The following is a 19,205-nucleotide window of genomic DNA, read 5'->3' as shown; positions in this document are numbered from 1 at the left end:
CCAACAAAATTAATTTGATTAATTACATTATATTAAACTGATTAATTGCATCAAAGTAAAGCCAAGTAACATACCTGTCAATGTATAAGTGGAAGCCTTAATATTTCTCTTTAGTTTCCTCAACCAAACAAATTATATTTTAACACGGAAATTAATGGCCTGAATCTTATTTGCAAATATCAGCAGGATAGATCTTACATGACACAAATATTATCTACACATCTGTGATTTCTGAATTTACAATCCATATCGTAGCTATGCACTCATGACCCAAATTCTGGAACTAAAGAACAGACCTGTTTTAACATATACAGGAACTTCTACAATGAATATACACAAATATAAAGATTGGTCTGCTAATAATTCACATTAAAAACACAAAACAAATATTTACATTGAAACAAATTTAAAATGTTGAAAAATTAGCCAGAATAATTCTATGTATAATAAAGAGACATTTTCCACAACATGTTTACTGAACAGGGAATGAAAACCAGAAGGCTAGAAATGTTTCCAAAAGTCACTATTAACCTCTTTGAAAAATTATGCATATGACATTATATGCTTGGTTTAACTGAATAGGTGAAACAGTTCCACTGGATAGGAAGTATACAAATAAATCTATGTTTATGTTTTCCAAATAAATAGGAATTTATTAATTTCCAACAAAGAAAATTAGAACAACTAAAATTGGTCTAAAGCCAAACTTAATAGTATTACTATAGAGGATGAAATTTTCCGATTGGAAATTAAAATATTGACGTGAAGATGAGCAACAGTTCTGTTTTTATATATATATATATATATATATATATATATATATATATCTAGAATATATATATATATCTAGAATATATATGTAGAATATATTCTACAGGGACACTGGCATAGCTAGCACGGTTCTGCAAAACAGCTCCTAATTATACAGCTATGAGATTTTATGCAGAAATCACAGTGTAGAAACTCATGTGCATCGTAAACTGCCAGCATAAATTACAGACTAATGATGACTAATGATGGTTTTGCTTTTACATTTGCTTAGAAAGATCTCCTTAAAAAAAATCTTATAATTCTATATGTATATATACTGTCATTTTTTTTTATTAATGTTTTTACTTAAAACGTTTTTTTATAAAACAGAAACAGAACAAATGTATAATGGCACAACCGTGCAAAAAAGGGTGATAGGAAAGTGCATAATTTTATAAATTTATGTTTGAAAGTGACTTGTAACAGATTATGCAGTGCACCATTAATAGTATACGATCACTCTGGCAAGAGGAAACTGTAGCGGAGTAGAAGTATAAATCTCCGCTGGTAGACGTGGTCAGCATACAAATAAAGGGTAGCTTAGTAATCCCATTCCCTAACAACTGGACGAAACACAGTTTTGGGAGTCAACTTAACTTTTATTGAACTACAGCCGGTTTTATGCACATCCCCATGCAAGGGGTTTCCATAATGAGATTCCAGGGGTTTTCTTCTAGTGGACCTTGTGGAAAACTGAGAGTACAGTAACATTTCCCAGGATCCTTTTCTGTACTGGAGAGATAATTGCGTAAGAGCACACATTTAATTAAATTATCTCTCTGCACAGAACATTACACAATATTTTGTAATACATGATAATTAATATAATATGTATCAGAACTTCACGAAAGACACTTCACTGAATAGCTGGGATCTGAGCACCCAATCTGTAGAAATACCGCTCAGATCCGTAGAATAGAAAAGCCATTCGAGTAAAGTTGTGGACCGGTCAGCCACGAGGTGAAGTCCCAAAACAGTTCCAGGCAATTGCAGGCTTTGACCGGTCTTTTTTCGGGAGTTCATACGAATGAACAGACGAACGTACACATTTATAAACTAAGTATTTGTGTGTCTGAAGGTCGGTGGTTTCATTTAGGAGAACGCCGCTCTGTTTGGACAAACCAAAATACTTGTACGAACGGGATGGAAGTCCAGTGGTGTTCGTGAGGTTGAGTGGCTGATTTAAGTTCCATGCACTCGACGACCAAACACCACTGGGCATTCGTGCGCCAAGATGGCCACCGCCACGTGTTTCTTCATACGAACAGTGACCACCCATCTGACCATTATGAGTTTGCTGTTTACTAAGTTGCAATTTCTTAATTGGAGACACACGACTCCCCTGTGTGGTCCTCCATTCAGTATTTTGTTCGACTTCACGAACAATATGTCCAAGTTCTGTTCGTGGTCAGAATAGACAAATTAGCGTAGTCTTTTCACAATAAAGTGGCTAGTTTTGCCACAGAAACATTTTCTCATGTTAGATGATTAAAGAAATATAAACTGATAAAAAAAGAATATAACTATATAACTTGGGATTGGGGAAACAGTCAATAGTAAGATAGAGAAGGAAAGAAAGAATGGAAGGGAAGTGTAAATGGTTGCATTTTTGAGATTGTAAAAACACAAGTTTGGCAGTGAGTATCCTAACCAAAGTTTCCTGTAATGATCTGGTTGAGTCATGTAAAATAACGTTTTCATCTGCCAAATCTTCTTCTCTTAACAAGTTTGCATTTTGAAAGTCTGTGGTGTAGAGTAGAATAGAACAGCAGAGTCGAGTTGAAGTGAGGTTTGTAGCAGTTTATGACATTTTGCACAATCACAAACGAAAGACACACAAAATTTCGAATGGATTCATACCAAATGGGACAAAATTATTCACTGCAGTACAGTGCTGTCTGGGCTGTAAACTTCAGACATTGTTCACAGCAGTGACAACAGGTAAGTTTTTAAGGTAACAGGGTGACAGACACCACCCACAGAATTTGATTTGGCTATGAAGCAGACCCCGCATAGTTGTGATTCTTGTCGACATTCAAGTTTTCAGATTTAATTTCAGTGTAATAAGTTGCAGAGTTGTGAGTAGAAGAAGAGTAGTGGAGAATGTGAGAGTAGGAATTTAAACATCCAAGTGTTCCATGCTTGGACTGTTAAACGTGTAACAGCGAAAGCTCCTCTCAACAGTGGTTTAAGGAGCTGAGGCATCCATATGACTTAGGCTGGAAATTGGCACAAGATGTGGTAGGTTTACCTGGTTTGGTTGTAGACAGTGCTCTTTATTCTATTGGTGCCAGGGCTCCCCTTCCCCTACCTGTCGGCGAGCAGCGTCCTCAGAGCCGCTTGCGTCCTCCTCGCCTCCCTGCGGCAGCATGGATAAAAAACTACCTTCCACTTAAAAAACTACCTTCTGTGGTTCAGTTGGCTCAGGTGTTTGCCAAAGAGGTGTTCCGCTTGCATGGTATACCACAGGATATCGTATCCAACAGGGGTCCTCAATTTGTCTCTCGGTTTTGGAGGGGCCTTTGTGCTGAGATGGGGGTCTCCTTGTCGTTCACTTCCTCCTATCATCCACAATCTAATGGGGCTGCCGAACGGGCAAATAAGTCTGTGGAGTTATATCTCCACTGCTTCACGAATGCACACCAGGACAACTGGTCTCATCTCCTTCCCTGGGCTGAATTCGCCAGGAATACCGTGACTCATTCGTCCACTGGCTTAAGTCCTTTTATGGTAGCTTATGGGTTCCAGCCCTCTGTCCTTCCCGGTGTGTTCTCCGACAAGGGAATGCCCGCTTTGGACAAGCACCTCACCTCCTTACGGAGGATGTGGGATCAGGTCCATGCTGCTCTCTCTCGTGCAGCTGCTGCGCAGAAGAGATTTGCTGATCGTCGTAGGTGTGCGGCTCCTTCTTATGCTCCGGGTGATAGGGTTTTGTTGTCCTCTAAGAATCTTCGCCTCAGGGTTCCCTCGATGAAGTTCGCGCCCAGGTTCCTTGGCCCCTATAAGGTATTGCGTAAGGTGTCCCGTGTCCTACTACCTGGCCTTGCCTCCTTCCATGCGTATACCTAACACCTTTCACCCCTCCCTTTTGAAGCCCTGGCTCTGTAATCGGTTCTCTGGGCCTCTAAGGCATCCCGCTTCCCTCCGTGCGGTCTCCAGTGACGTGTATGAGGTAGCTGCTCTCCTTGATTCTCGTTTCTCTCGAGGTCGGTTGCAGTATCTGGTGGATTGGAAGGGTTACGGCCCTGAGGAGCGGTCTTGGGTTTCTGTCTCTGATTTAAACGCGCCCTCTTTGATCCGCTCCTTTCATGCGCGGTTTCATTTGAAGCCTTCGGCTTCGCACCCTCCGGGCGGTCCTCGAGCGGAGGGTTATGTCAGGTTGTGGTCTCCCCTTCCCCTACCTGTTGGCGAGTGGCGTCCTCACAGCCGCTCGCGTCCTCCTCGCCTCCCAGCGGCAGCATGAATAATGCTGCACGCTGGGAGCCCGCACAGTTATATGAACGCTGGGGTCAGTCACGTGACCCAGCATTAAAGCCACAGTACTATAATCACAGTGGGAGGTGTAAATATCTCCCACGTGTGATTGTTAATTCTGATTGGAAGTTATCCAATCAGAATTAACCACAGGATTACTTACCTTTTCTGTCTCTCAGTGCCCTGTTGTGGTCTTGTGATACCTGTACTGCAGTCTGCTTGTGTTTCTCTCTAGTTACCGATTACTTGGCTTGCTATTCCAATTTCCCTGTATTCTCCATTCCTTTGACCTCGGCTTGTTTCTCGTTCTCCTGTTTTCTGGTTCCCTTGACTTGGCTTGTCTCCTGACTATTCTTAGTGTGCTTAATCCGGCCATTCTAAGGACCGGTATTGCACCCTTTACTTTCTGTGACCTGTTAGCGTGTTAGGTTCCTGAATCGTGACAATTGGTCCTTTCACCAGGGGTTTATTTTGGTTTTGTGCTACCCTAGACATGATTAAACTTGGGCACCCCCTAATCTAAATTTGCCCCACCTTCATGCTAAAGACCCACATCTTCCTTTTTAGGCCCCACCTTTTCCTCTTATATCTCCACCTCTTAGTACCTCATCCTTTTAAGCACACACACTCATTGAACCTTACACACACTCATTGGCACACACACACTGTTTAACCAACACACACTTTTACTGACTGGCACACACTGACACAACCACTTATTCACAGAAATACACTCTCATATATATATGCAATCACTGGCAGACACAAACCCTTACTCATTTGACACACTCTGACAGACACAAGCACATTCACTGACACTCTCAGTGACAGACACACACACCTCTTCATAAGTGACACACACTAACAGTCACACACACTCTCAAACACACTCACAGACACACACTGATAGTCATACACACAATGACAAACACACAGATGTCACTGACAGACACAGACTCTCAGTGATTTGACACTTACTGATAAATGCACACATTCACTGACAGACACACATACAATCACTGACAGACACACACACACTCACTGACAGACACACTCACTCACAGACATCCACTCACTGAGAGACACATACTGATAGTTGTACATGTTACTGACAGACATAGTCTCTCTGATTTGACACACAGACACACATTAATTTACTGAGAAAAGCACCCATTCAGTGACAGACACAAACATACATATTCACAAATTATTATTATTTTTTTAATTTATGTCCGCCCAGCCTCCCTAGCTTTGGGAGCCCTCGGAATATAAAACCAAAGCTGCACATTCACCTTACAAAACAGTGCATAAGTGTAAAAAATTATTACCCAATTAAAAACCTACCCCATTTTTGGTCCCTGTCTTTTTATATTTTGTAGATACATTTTGTCTATGTCTTTGGGAGACCTGGAGTGGATCCTGTCCCTATGGTCCAGTGTGGATCCTTTCCCTTGTGTCCAGTGTAGCTGTTGTGACTGCCGGACAGGCATTTGCGCAATGGATGTAGCAAAGGAGCTGCAATCTTCTTGCTCTGCTCCCTCGCGTGCTGTTTAGTGATGTCAGGACAGGAGTGACTTTGTATTCCGGCTTCTGGCATCACAGCACGGTTCATGAGGAGCAGAACAAAAAGATTACAGGTCCCTCATAACCTCTATTGGGGGGCCTTAAGATGACCAGGCGGCCAGCTCTTGGCCCACCATAACAGGCAAAGTCACACCAAGAGCATCCAAGTGAGTGGCCTTTTTTTGTCACCCCTCTGAACAGTGCCACCCAAGGCTAATGCCTTCTGTGCCTTGGGAAGAAAAATGGCATTGTATGTCACAGTGGATGCACCGAAGTGTGGATGTTAACCATTTTTTTTTATTCTTTATTTTTGCTCTGCATCGAATAACAGACAAACTTGCAATGCCACAACAGCAATAGCAAGTACGATAAAAGACAGTTGCATGGTATTTCTACAGTGCACATTTTTAAATTGTAACATAGTGTCAGTTGGCTAAGCATACATGTCTAAAATCTAAATGAAACTGAAGCTTTGAAGCAGAGTAAGTCCTCTAGACATGAAGAGTGCTACCCTCAAAATAATAGAGTGGATTAGCATGCTAGAAAAACTAGAGAGAAAAACCACCGGAGCTGAATCCTCTGCAGCACAATAAACCTCATATAGAAGGCAATTGTATGTTACAAGCACTCATATGCAAATTGAGCAAACATAACAAATAATATAATAAAGAAAACTATGAGCATAAATTGAAACCATGGTGAAATGTCCCCAATGGTTGGTAAGTATGAAGGCTGAGGACCATATTCTGTGGCCTTATCATCCTATACCCTGTGATGGCAAAGCATTGTCCCGCAGTTTGAGGGGCACCCCGTTAAAGAGTGAGGGCTGTACAGTGAGAAGGGAGAGCAAAAGGGCTTCCCATGTAGGAATGAGCATGAGGGAGATGCTGCGTAATGCTGAACTAATGCTGCTTTCGTGTAACCTTCAGTCGTCTGGTGTGAAGTAGGACTTGACTCTCCTCTGTGAGACCAGTCTCTGTGCAGTCGCCGGATGCACCTCCATTGGGTCCGCCACAGTTTCCGAGGCTTGTGTAGCCACGTCACTCTTTGAATGCATGACCCTTTCAGGGAGGCCTCTGTCTGGCTGTGAGGAGTTCCCGGCACTGAGGTCAACGGCATGGTATGTGTCAGCTGCCCACCAGCTGATGCCATCAGAGGGCCTTTGAGTTTGGACCAGAAATCAAGGAACAGCTTGTCCAACCTTTCCAAGAAGGGAGAGAATATGTCTCAGCTTCATGTGAGCCCATGGCGTGCGCCATTTTGTGAGAGATCAGGGTACTGACCGGAGCAGCAAGCTGAGGTAAGTATGAGTGTCAAATAGCTCAGTGGTGGACCGTGACTTTAATGAAACACCGTAAGTGCCAGCTCCACGTGGGCTCGGGAGATAGTCTGCCTCTCTCGCTCAGCGCTATCACTAGACCTCCTGCAGCTTCACTTGGATCCGATAGTGTACTCTTCATGGCACTGATCCACGGTACCTTGTTTGGTTTCGATAAGAGATAAGGCTTTTTGGTTTCCTGTCACAGGCTTTTAGGAGGTCAAAATTCACCTAATACTCTGTTCTTTGCGAGTTCATGCGAGCCGCCAGGCTGCTCAGGCCCTTCCTCACGAAATTAGCCCTTTAAGTGCAACATTGTGTGGATCTTTTTCTCAGAGGCCGCAGAGGTTTCCAAGAGTTTTGCCAGAACCTCTTGTTCAGATGTGTCCAAGGAGGGTGATGGCGCATTGCGTTATCCACCATATTGACCCATGCTGTGCATCTCATTCCATGGCTATCCACATGCTTTAAGCATGTCTTGTAACTGGGTGTGCATAGAGGGGGACACGGAAGTAGGAGAGGCAGACAAGGGATGCTATTTTGGGCAATAAGAGCTGCAAAATGCTGCTACAGCCTAGTCTGTGGGAGCTCTCATCATGCGCATCTGCTCTCCATGCAGGTCAGGACAAACCCCAGGTGTCTGTCTTATTAAGCTATACACCCTTTAACCAACAGATGTGCCTGCCACTTCTATCCCTAACTCCCTTCTGCACACTAAAGTAAGACAGGCACAAAGTGTTTAAAGTGGTGCATGCCTTTCTTCAGTGTTAATAAACTTTTAAATTGCCCCTCAGGCCCTGCTTGCTCTGACACCCCCAAAATACCACATAGTGACATGCACCACCTCCAACAGTGGATGCCTGTCACTAAAGCCACTGGGTAAGTTGCCTAATTATTTATTTTCTTTTATTAAGTTCTTTAATTTTAGTTTTAAAAATTCCCCAGAGAACAAGCGCCTCATGAGGATATTTAATAACTTGAAATCTGAATGCAGGCTATCTGCTTCAAAATATTTTTATTTTATTTTTCTTATTAAATGCATTTCTATTTCATTATACTGTGAAGCAAAAATGTAATCCTTTGGTGTCATCTTGTGGCTAAACTCTGTATGAGGATTCTAGCCTCAAAATAGCCTATTTAAGTCACTCCTTAATAGGAATATGTCTATATATATAGTCCCTAACAACCAGAGTGTGAACTGACAAAAAACAAAAAGGTTAATAAAAGGACAGGGCATCAGGGCCGCCATCAGGGGGTGACAACCATGACAGTTGTCACGACACAGCGACCTTGGAGGCCCCGGCCACCCAGGCCCCACGTGTAGAGTGCATTTAGGGACACGCGATGGACCCTATATCTTCAAGGGCCTGGTCAGCACTGTGGCCGTATAAAAGTGAAACCGGGCCCCTTTTAAAAAAAAAAAAATCTGAATTGCGGCCGCAAGTAATGCTGGGAGGAAGTGATGGCTGGTCATCACTTCCTCCCAGTTCCCTCCGCACGAGAGGAGAGAAAGACAGACCGCGAGGACGGGAGAGACAGCTGACCAGCCACCCTCCTGCAATAAAAAGGTAAGAAACAGGAGGGTGGCTGAAAAATTAGCCATGTATTTGAGTATGTATGTGTGTGTATGCCAGTATATATGTGTATGTATGTGTATGTATGTATGTATGTGTATGTATGTATGTTTGTCAGTATGTATGTGTGGGCCACTATGTATGTATGTGTATGTATGTCAGTATGTATGTATGTATTTATGTATTCCTGTATGTATGTATGTGTATGTATGTATGTCAGTATGTATGTATGTATGTATGTGTCAGTCGGTATGTCAGTATGTATGTATATATGTATGTCAGTATGTGTATTTATATGTATGTTTGTCAGTATGTATGTGTGTGTGTGTGTGTGTGTGCATGTATGGGTATGTATGTTTGTCAGTATGTATGTGTGTGCCAGTATGTATGTCAGCATGTCTACAAATAGAGTCATGTCTACAAATGTTCACAGTTTAGGGAATAAGATCCATGAACTTGTGGCAATAATGGCAACTGATAATGTAGATTTAGATGCTGTTATTGAGACATGGTATAATGAGACAAATGACTGGGACATAGCAATAACAGGATACACTTTATATAGAAAAGACAGGGAAGACAAGCAAGGGGGAGGGTGGCCCTGTATGTGAAAGATAGCATAAACTCTAGCCTAATAAAAGTTGGTGAGGCGAACATAGAGTCCGTTTGGGTTACGTTAGAATTTGGTAATCACACAGTTACTCGTGTAGGTGTGATTTATAGGCCCCCAGGACAAATAGAAGAGTTAGATAATCTACAAGTTGAGGAAATAGCTAAAATGGCAATGAAGGGGGAAATTATCATCATGGGTGACTTTAATCTTCCTGATGTGAATTGGAAAACCAAAATAGCTGCTTGCGCCAGGAGCACACATATTCTAAACTCCCTACTGGTATTGTCTCTAAAACAAGTCGTTGAGGAGCCAACTCATGAAGAGGCCATACTAGATTTAGTGTTAACAAATGGAGATTTGGTATCAGATATTACTGTAGGTGAAAGTTTAGGACCCAGTCATTATCAGCCAGTGTGGTTTAATATAAGAACAGTGACTGAGTCACACCACACAAAAACAAAAGTTTTAGACTTTAAAAAAACAGACTTTTCTAAAAATAGAATATGTGTAAAGGAGTCATTATCAGACTGGAGCAGTTTAAATGGAGTTCAAGAGCAATGGGATTATTTCAAAGTTGCACTGCTGAAGGCAAGAGAAAACTGCATTAGGCTTGTCAGTAAAAGCAAAAAATTTAAGAAACCAACGTGGTACTCCGCAGATGTGGCCAAAATAGTAAAAAACAAACAGCATTTAGTAATTATAAAAATGCCCAGAGTGAGGAAGATAGACAGAGCTATATGCTTAGGCAGTAAGAGGCTACGCAAGTTATAAGAGCTTCCAAATCACACACAGCAGAGAAAATAGCACAGTCAGTAAAAAAAAGGGGACAAAACATTTTTTAGCTACATAAATGAGAAAAGGAAAGTAAAACAAGGATTAGTTAGCTGAAAAACAAAAGAAGGAAGGTATGTAGAAGAGGATAAAGGTCTAGCTGACTGCCTCAATTAATATTTTTGTTCAGTGTGTATAGATGAAAATGAAGGAAAGGGACCTCAGTTAGGAAAAAGGAAAATTTTTTAATTTATTACATGTAAGTTTACAGAGGAAGAGGTTCTATTTCAACTGTCAAAGGTAAAGACAAATAAGTCAATAGGACCTGATGGAATACACCCAAAGTTATTAAAAGAGCTTAGTGGTGTACTAGCAAAACCATTAACAGATTTATTTAACCAATCATTGTTAACAGGAGTAGTCCCAGAAGATTGGAAGTTAGCTAATGTTGTGCCCATTCACAAGAAAGGTGGTAGGGAGGAGTTGGGCAACTATAGGCCAGTAAGCCTTACTTCAGTAGTGGGGAAAGTAATGGAAACCATGTTAAAGGATAGGATTGTTGAACATCTAAAAACACATGGATTTCAAGATCAGAGACAACATGGGTTTACTTCAGGGAGATCATGCCAAACTAATCTTATTGATTTTTTTGATTGGGTAACTAAAATAATAGATCAGGGTGGTGCAGTAGACATTGCTTACCTAGATTTCAGTAAGGTTTTTGACACTGTTGCACATAGAAGGCTTATCAATAAATTGCAATCTTTAAGTTTGGATTCCAATATTGTTGAATGGGTAAGGCAGTGGCTGAGTGACAGGCAACAGAGGGTTGTGGTCAATGGAGTATATTCAAAGCTTGGGCTTGTCACCAGTGGGGTACCTCAGGGATCTGTACTTGGACCCATTCTCTTTAATATTTTTATTAGTGATATTGCAGAAGGTCTTGATGGTAAGGTATGATTTTGCTGATGATACTAAGATATGTAACAGGGTTGATGTTCCAGGAGGGATAAGCCAAATGGCAAATGATTTAGGTAAACTAGAAAAATGGTCAGCGTTGTGGCAACTGACATTTAATGTGGATAAGTGCAAGATAATGCATCTTGGACGTAAAAACCCAAGGGCAGAGTACAGAATATTTGATCGAGTCCTAACCTCAACATCTGAGGAAAGGGATTTAGGGGTGATTATTTCTGATGACTTAAAGGTTGGCAGACAATGTAATAGAGCAGCAGGAAATGCTAGCAGAATGCTTGGTTGTATAGAGAGAGGCATTAGCAGTAGAAAGAGGGAAGTGCTCATGCCATTGTACAGACCACTGGTGAGACCTCACTTGGAGTATTGTATGCAGTATCTTCAGAAGGATATTGATACTTTAGAGTGAGTTCAAGGAAGGGCGACTAAACTGGTTATTGGATTGCAGGATAAAACATACCAGGAAAGGTTAAAGGATCTTAACATGTATAGCTTGGAGGAAAGACAAGACAGGGTGGATATGATAGAAACATTTATATACAAAAAGGGAAACAACACAGTAAAGGAGGAGACCATATTTAAAAGAAGAAAAACTACAACAAGAGGACAAAGGTTTAAAAATAATATTAGGAAGTATTACTTTACTGAGAGGGTAGTGGATGCATGGAATAGCCTTCCAGCTGAAGTGGTAGAGGTTAACACAGTAAAGGAGTTTAAGTATGCGTGGGATAGGAATAAGACTATCCTAACTATAAGATAAGGCTAGGGACTACTGAAAGTATTTAGAAAATTGGGCAGACTAGTTGGGCCGAATGATTCTTATCTGCCGTCACATTCTATGTTTCTATGTTTCTAAGTATGTGTGTGACTGTCTGTATGTCTGTCTGTGTATGTATGTCAGTATGCATGTATGTGTATGTATGTCAGTATGTATGTATGTGTATGTATGTGTCAATGTGTATGTCTGTATGTATGTCTGTATGTATGTCAGTATGTGTATGTATATGTATATGCATGCATGTCAGTATGTATGTGTATATGTATGTATGTATGTATGTGTATGTCAGTATGTATGTCAGTGTGTATGTGTATGCCAGTATGTATGGATGTGTATGTATGTCAGTTTAGGGCCCAGACCTTGAGCTGTGTTAGGGACCCCAACATTTCTGGTGTCCATGTCATGCCTATGAAATATGAGTAGTGTTGTGGTGAGAAAAAAGTATCTGCTCCAATACACAGAAAACATAACCTGTAGAAGAGAGCACAGAGGTCTGGCCCTAGACATTGTGTTGCTTGGGTCCAAGGATGAAATTATGAAACCCCCCTCACCAAAACCATGAGCACCAAAACACATCAACGTCCATTATGTTATATCATGATTAAATCAATACATTCCAGTAACACATTTAGAGCAAAGCACACTAAATTAGACGTTACAACATATGCTTCTGCAATGGTGTTAAAATATTAGCTAAGTACAATATATATCAATCACTAACAATAACAAACCAAAAAGGAGTAAGTTAAATTGTCATGGTGGATGTATGACATTATATTAGAGAGTTTTTGTATAAGTCAATGTATGTTATTTTATATGGGTTGTTCTTTATAGTGGTACAATGTAAAATGCAGGGCTGTATGGGATTTGATGCTTTCCTGCATAAGGCATATTGTAATATTGCTGTGTGGTCACCATATTCACAAATTGCAAACACGAACAGTTGTCATAGTAGAGCTGACTCACTGATTGCCAGCGATAGTCTATCTCTGATAGCCTTTATTCCCAGAAGTGTCTTTCTGCAGTTTGTTTCAGGATGTTTTCCATGTCTACATGCATGTCTGCCATCAGAAATGTATACAGTTTAAGGCCTGGACCCTGAGTCTGCCTACAAGCATGCAGTGTGTTTATGTAGAGTGGATGCGGTGTGTGTAGAGTGGATGACGACTGTATGTGTATAGTGGATGCAGACATTGTGTAGTGAATGCAGTGTTTGTGTAGTGGATGCAGTGTATTTCTGTAGTGTATTCAGTGCGTGTTTGTGTGTTTATGTAAATATGTTTGGTAGAATAAGGGTGCATTCTGTTGGCAAAAACATTTGTTTTTTAATTTAAGAAAAAAATAATTTGAATCTTATTCCCTCTCCCTACCTTTTAGCTGTGGTCTGTAGGTGCAGTAACTTTGTGCAAGCTGTCAGGGGCTTGTATGTTGAAGAGGTGGTCCAGCACAAGCTATGCTCAGTTTCAGGCTTCACCTGTAGAGAGGAGTTGCTGGAAATTGAAGATAGTGTGCGCTAGGCCCCCTCTTCAAAATACATGATGCAGCCAGTGGCCTGGGGCCCATGTTCCATAGGGGCATGTCTGTGATGCAACATTACTGCTTCCTGAGCAGGGAAGGGATATCAACTTGTGACCTGGCGAGGGCAAAGACAATTTAGTGGCCCTTGTGCAATATTACCAATCATCCCAATAACAGAGATACACAGAAGTACACAAGCAAAATAGATGAGTTGATAGACATACACAATTATTGAATAGAAATAATTAAAGTGCTATGCACTTGGCATTTTCAAGTGAAAAGTGGTTAGAGAGAGAGCAGCCCAGGGATCCATTGCCCTGCCAACTTGACACTTGGGCATGACTAATCAATTGCCTAACCAGGCAATCATTTAGTAAAAGTGGTTTTGAAGGATTTTCAAGCAAAGGAATGCTATTAATGTAGTAAATGCATGAACCTAGTATGCTATGTCATGAGTGGTGTGTCTGTGTATGGGGGACGCAGTGTGTGCTCTTATGCGAGGTAGTGTATGAAGGGGATGTAGTGTGCTTTTGTCTGGTAATGAATAGTAAAGAGAAAATTGAAATTGGTGGACATACCCAGAACATGCATTTCTCAGCAATAGTGCTGCCATAGAGACCAAAATTGACAGCATACACATAAAAATACAGTTTTAATTTTTTTATAAGGCTGCTTAAAACACCTATCTCAGCAAACAAATATGAGGCTTTAATTCCACCATATGGGCATATTGTGTTAAGCCCACCACTTATTCACAGTACCCCAATATCGGTGGGTCCTAAATTAATTCAAACGCGAGAGACAAATTAAATAGTGCTAGTGCTAAATGATCTAAAGAATATTTAGATGATCTGTTGTAAGAGCATTGTGAATATATATATATAATGCAAAATGCAGTGTCAAAACTAAATTCTGCCCTTGTCAAAGTGTCTCATGGGTCCAATACACAGGCCAACCCTGAGACACAATATGTAATCACTGAGATAGCACAAATGAAAATGTATGGATCTGATGCAGGACTTCCAAAATTATCTTAATGATAAACAATTATTTTTTGTTGGCTAAAATTACTCTTCTATTCCTCTCAGTGAACACATATATTGAGCAGTCAAATTTTAATATTATATATCCAAGAATAAAAATAATACCTGTTCACTAACCCAAATCCCTATGAATCACTTTTCCAACTCACTGTACACGTTTAAAAACCAGAGGTTTTAGGGGCGTGGTTTGACCGCCGTGCAAAATGGCCGCCTGAGAGCAGAGCTCCGCACCCAAAGCCAGCCAAAACGCCCTGCAACACGCTACAGCTACCCCCAAAAAATCCAAAACCTACCAGACAGCAGCCCGAACTGTCCCCCTGCTCCCGCAGCAAATGGCCAACAGGAAGCCGTCGAAGCAGGGCCACAAAGAGGCGATGTCGGTCACGGACATGCTATCCACGCCGCGGCCTACCACACGTGGTGCCCAGACGGACCAGCCACATAGGCAGGAGGAAGCACCGGGTGGGACCCCGTCACGGGGTGCGCCGACTGAAACCTCGAGCGCAACGATCCTCCACTCGTTAGCGGAGGTCAAAGGCTTTCTGGCGGCGGAAATAGCACGGTCGACGGCAGAGGTGAAGGCGGAAATAGCCGCCATTGGAATCCGCACAGCGGCAGTGGAGCGCCGGATGGCCGGGATTGCCAAAGCCCAAAATGACAACACCACTGTCACCAATGCCCTGCAGCACAGGCTTGTGGACCTCAAAATAGAAATGGAGGACATCTCTAACAGAGCCCGCCGCAATAATTTACGCATCCGCGGCCTGCCAGAGACAGTTGGGGAGACAGACCTAGAAGCAGCACTGGTGAGCACTTTCAGACGCAGCCTCCCTGATATACCAGAGCACATGTGGTGGATAGACAGAGCCCATAGGGCCCTCAGAGCTAAAGGCCCTAACAACAGCCCCCCAAGGGATGTCATCATAAAATGGCATTACTATAAAACAAAAGAAGCCATCCTCAAGCACAGCAGATCGCATACACCTGGGAACGCACTGAACTGCAATTGTACCCGGACATAGCTCCCTCTACGCTGCAAAGACGCAAGGCCTGGAGACCAGTTACAGACCTCCTCAGGGAACAGGGGGTGAGGTTTGCTTGGGGATACCCCTTTAAAATTATAGTCTTCAAGGGACCCAAGCCAGCAGTGCTACTACCCTCTATGGACATACCAACTTTCCTCACAGGCCTTGACATAGCTATACCGGCTGATTTACAACTTCCCCAGGAGTGGGACAGGCCCCACTCCCACTACTACCAGACACATGGGGGCACAGCGACCTGATGGAGGACATGCACTGAAAGGGAACCTCAGCAACAAAACCACTGGAGCATTGAGCCGAACGCACACTGAACTGCTTAACTGAAGGACTTCTTATTACAGCGGTTTACAAAGCCTGGACTGAGTGCAAGTTTATGCTGAGACTGGGGTGGGTGTGGGGGGACGGGGGACGACAATGGTTATTGGGACTCCCGGAAACTGAGCCACGCATACCCTGAGAAGGGGTATGACTGCGATCTGATAGCGGGCATTTAGCTACTCTGCTCTACGGTCAAAAGCCAAGTTACAGCGGATTGACAGAGTAACGAGACGCTTACTAGAGACACCCAGTGTTACAGGGACCTTTGCCTCGCTTGACTTGGGACCTCTTATGGGGTGCCTGGGGGCGGGTGAGGGGGCTGGGGTGGGTCCTGGAGGGGGTGGGGGGGTGCACATCCCCAGAGGACACTCAAAGCGGGCCTCCCCCCCCTGTTTCTGCCCTCCCCCCCTTCCTCCCCCGGGGCGCTCCGGGGATCCCGCCCAGGAGGTGAGACCAGTCCTGAGGGTGGGGGCCCGGGGCGTTAGGGGGGTGGAGAATGGTCCCCCATATAGTAGGTGGGAGTCCGGATGAGGTATAGGGAACCTGGGTGGCACGCACGACAAGTACCTTCTACACACTCAGACCTACGGCAGGCGAGCCCCAACACACATTACAGGGGGAGATCCTGAGGGGGGCGGACCCCCCCCACCTACACACTAGCTGTAGTTAGCTGAATGTGGGTTTGACTGGGTGCTGGGATTGGCAGCCACCGCTCCATTAGAGGTGATCCCCTCAGCGGAGCGGTTGCACACCCCCACAGCTCCTGGCGATTGATAAGACCCGGAATTCCTGTTGTTGAATTGTTATTGATTTTTTTGTGTTTTTGTTATTGAATTTGTACTAAATATTGTACACTATAACTTTGTACTCTAACAGGTGGTAGACCTTCTGAGCCTGCTCGCCTGTTTCTCTCTATTTCTTCTCTTGTATCTCTTTACTCTCCCCGCCTTACCCACCCCTCATCCCATCCCCGTACCGGACGAGCCGAAACTCCGCGGAGAGAGCCGACGCCCTGAGTGCATAGGATTCTCACTGCAGACCTGACATAGAAATACAGCAGCAAAGTGTGAGTACACCACAAATCTAAGCCACAGCTCAAAATAACACGACACACACCCCGACACATGGACCTCCTCCTGACCTCACTAAATGTAAATGGCCTAAACACCGCGAACAAACGCAGGCTGTTACTGAGAGAAATCCATAGACAGAGGGCCACAATAGCTTTTATCCAAGAGTCCCACATTCCTCGCACCTCTAAGATTCAACTTACGAACCATATCTATACGAGAGCCTACACATCTAGGGCGACATGTAAAAGAAATGGAGTAGAAATACTCATGCATAAGAACTGCCCCATGCGAGTCACTGGGGTGCAAACGGACACGGAGGGCCGGTACGTGGTACTCTCAGGAACAATGTTCAACAATACATATCACCTTATCAACGTATATGGCCCAAATACTCCAAACCCACAATTCTGGAGAGATCTGGAACTCATAGTTAAGAACCTGCCGAGAGGCATACTAATTCTAGGGGGGGCCTTAATGCCACACCCTGCCCGGCGTCGGACAGAGGGGGTGGACAACAGCTACCCTGATCGCACAATAGGGGGGGGCCAAGACAAACTCCTCCACACATTCATCCAAAACACAGGACTGCTTGACCCATGGAGATTGCATCACCCGGGAGAGAGGGATTTCACCTTCTTCTCCGCGGCTCACAAATCCTACTCCCGCATAGACTTCTTCCTTACAAATAGCATGGGAATGCAATGGATAAAAACCTCACGAATCAATCCGATCACGTGGTCGGATCATGCAGATATCGCAATAACATTGAAAGCACCCGGTAATCACACGCAATGGAAATGGAGACTCAATACCTCCATGTTGAAGGACACACAAACACAGGAGGATCTCCGACAGGAGATCGGGCATTACTTCCAAACAAACGATACACCGGACATAACACCAACGACCCCATGGGCGGCCCATAAAGCGGTGATTCGCGGTCTCCTCATAAAAATAGCGACACGAAGGAAAAAACAGAAATACGAGACACTCACGGCACTACAAACACAATTGCGTAAAACCGAAATGCAACACAAACAGATGGTCACTCAGACCACGACTAGGGAACTGACAGAACTCAGACGGCTCATTACAGAACTTATGTTGGAGGACATAGGCAAGACGCTAGTAGGGACTAAAAGACTGTTCTATGAAAAGTCCAATAAAATGGACTCCCTACTGGCGAAGGCCCTCAGACCCCAAACAAAAGCGCCTACGATCCACGCCATTAGAAACGACAAAGGGCAGATACTCACAAGCCCGACCGACATCAATAAAGAATTCACCAGATTCTTCATGTCAGTGTATAATCACTCTCCCACTCTGACAAACAGTAACAAGCTGCACGCCACAACAGTGGCGAGGTTTTTAGAGGCAATAGATCTCCCACTACCCCAAGCGGACCTGGTTGCCCCCCTGGGGGACCCGATAGACGCGGAGGAGGTAGATAGGGCCATAACGGCACTGAAGGGTAACAAAGCCCCAGGCCCAGACGGCTTTGATGGGGCCTATTACAAAACCTACAGGGAAGAACTGGTGCCACACTTGACAAACATGTACACCCACTGGACAACGGGAGAAGCCCCATCCCCAGACCTTACGACAGCTAACATCGTCCTGATCCCGAAGCCAGATAGAGACCCGGCGCTAGTCGCAAATTACTGCCCTATCTCACTGATAAACTTTGATGTAAAAATCTATGCCAAGCTGCTAGCTAACAGGTTAAACCCACTCCTGACGAAACTCATACACGCTGACCAAGTTGGCTTTGTACCCAACAGACAACTATATGAAAATACCAGACGGGCGGTAGATCTCATGTGGTGGGCGGGGAAGTCTCGAACGCCTTCTCTGATCCTTTCCCTGGACGCGGAGAAGGCGTTCGACAGACTCCAGTGGCACTTTATGTTTACCCTGTTAAGGAAATTACAGATCCCAGACCTCTATATAACAGCAGTGAGAGCACTATACCATAACCCAAGGGCGCAGACGGTGATACCGGGTGCGCCTCCATGCCCTTTCAACCTCACAAACGGCACGAGGCAAGGGTGCCCGCTGTCGCCGCTATTGTTCATACTGGCCCTAGAACCTCTGCTGCAATCGATACGATCCCACCCGCAGATCACGGGGGTGAAGATAGCGACAGAAGAATTTAAGGTCTCTGCTTACGCAGACGACATTCTGCTCACTGTCACCAACCCCGGGAGCTCAATCCCACACCTCCTAGACCTCCTAGACTCATATAACCAAGTGTCGGGATACAAAATCAATTTAGATAAGTCCGTAGGTATGCCCATAGAACTGACGGAGGAAGACGTTGCAGCGGTCCAACAA

The sequence above is a fragment of the Pelobates fuscus genome, chromosome 6, assembly GCF_036172605.1.
Source record: "Pelobates fuscus isolate aPelFus1 chromosome 6, aPelFus1.pri, whole genome shotgun sequence".
Taxonomy (NCBI): domain Eukaryota; kingdom Metazoa; phylum Chordata; class Amphibia; order Anura; family Pelobatidae; genus Pelobates; species Pelobates fuscus.
The sequence above is the reverse complement of the archived record's forward strand: the minus strand, read 5'-3'. Positions refer to the sequence as shown.